The sequence below is a fragment of the Dipodomys spectabilis genome, unplaced genomic scaffold (assembly GCF_019054845.1).
Source record: "Dipodomys spectabilis isolate Male_0828 unplaced genomic scaffold, ASM1905484v1 ptg000232l, whole genome shotgun sequence".
Classification (NCBI taxonomy): Eukaryota; Metazoa; Chordata; class Mammalia; order Rodentia; family Heteromyidae; genus Dipodomys; species Dipodomys spectabilis.
In genome coordinates, this window is record NW_024870909.1 from 1,195,649 (window position 1) to 1,197,496 (window position 1,848).

Sequence of the window (1,848 nt, forward strand, 5' to 3'; positions counted from 1 at the left end):
GCTGAAGTGACATCATGAAACCCCCAATACTTTTATATTTACTTATGACTTGTCTACTAGCCTCCATAAGAGGGGCTTTCAGGGTAGCACTTAACTCTGGTGAGTTAGTCATATTCTCAGGACACTCATCGGATGTTGGAGTCGTCAACACTTTTAAGAAAGAGCCTTGAATAAGGGAATGTTAAGCATGAGTGAGTACAATAAGCAGCAGGAACAGTAAAAGATTAATAGGCACTCCTATACAGTGAAGAAAAGAAAAACAGGAACAAAAACACATCTTTCCCAGGGGCTTGCCAGCCTTTCCAGGGGGTAGGCCTCTTTGAAGCCCCATTCTCTGAGGTAGACTTCAGTGAAGTCCCATTCTCAGAGATAGGCTTCTATGAAGCCCCATTCTCAGGTCTGAAAGTAGGTTTCCCATGCTAAGCAGACTCCACCGGAGTAGGCGTGGCAAATACCTAATAATTATTAGTAATATATTACTTGTAATTTAGTTATATATAGACATCTCACATTCTATATATTTATATTTAAATGTACAGTGGAATGTACATATACATCTCTATCTCTTTCGCTCTCTCTCTATATATTTATATACATGTATTTGCAGCAATTTACACGTCTATCTATATATATATTGGCCACTCCTGGGGCTAGAACTCAGGTCTTGGGAACTGTCTGGCATTGAATTTGTTTGAGGCTGCTGTGCTTAAACTGACCCCTTGATGAAATAGACATTCCAGGCACTGAGTTCAAATCCCAGGAGTGCCGAAGTCAAAAGGTGGAGTAAGAAGGCAATGATGACCTGATTTCCTTTCTGTGGAAATATTGTGTCCTAGGTACTATATGTAATATCTATACAAATATATATATGATATATATTATACATGTATATAAATATTATTTTTGCCAGTTCTAGGGCTGGAATTCACACACTGGGAAATGCTCCGGATTTTTTTTTCTTCTAGGAGGTTAGCTTTCACTTCACCCAGAGCACAATAGAGTTACCCAGTCCGTGAGTTCAAATTCCAGTTATGGCAGATAAAATGGCCCAAACTCCTAGCCAGGACCTTAACTTTTTTGGGGTGGCAGGCACGGAGCTTGTACTATGGTCGCCACAACTCTGCCTCAGCCTTCATTACCCTAGGCTGGGATGCAGCTTTTACACCCACAGATGATCCAGGGGTCCTAGGACGAGTTCAACTCCCAGCTCTGGCACAAAAATAAACCAACCAAGATGGAGGAGGAAAAACCAGGAAGTTTTAGACAACAGTTTTACCTTTGTTTCCTTTGCACTGTGACCATCCTGGGTCTCAATGACTCAGCTTAAAAATTGTACATAACCTTGCATGGCTGAAGGCTGTCGGGCTGTCAGTGAAGCCTGAGCCAAACCCAGAAACCAAGGCCCATAGTTTGATCAAAGGACTTCCACCTACTCGTTACTATATATAGGAACAATAATAGAATCTTTGTAATGTACCAGTTGAACTACTAATTAGCTAGTCATTGTAGTATAAGATTGCACACAATAAATATAGGTCATTGATTAAATTAATTAATACTTTATTAAGTCTCCCACTCTGATTAATTAATGGAGACATAATTTTAGACCAAATAATTCATATTAATAGAATATATAAAAATAAGATATAGACATCACTCTTTACATTAGAATCTACATAAATGTCTATCTGTCTCTATAACTTTATTTATAGATGCATATACATATGTAAATACACACACTGCAATCTACATATCTATCTGTTTATATATTGGCCACTCCTAGGGCTTCATCTCAGGTCCTCAAATTTGCCTTGCAAATTCACTTGCGACAGACTGGTGTGCTAGCAT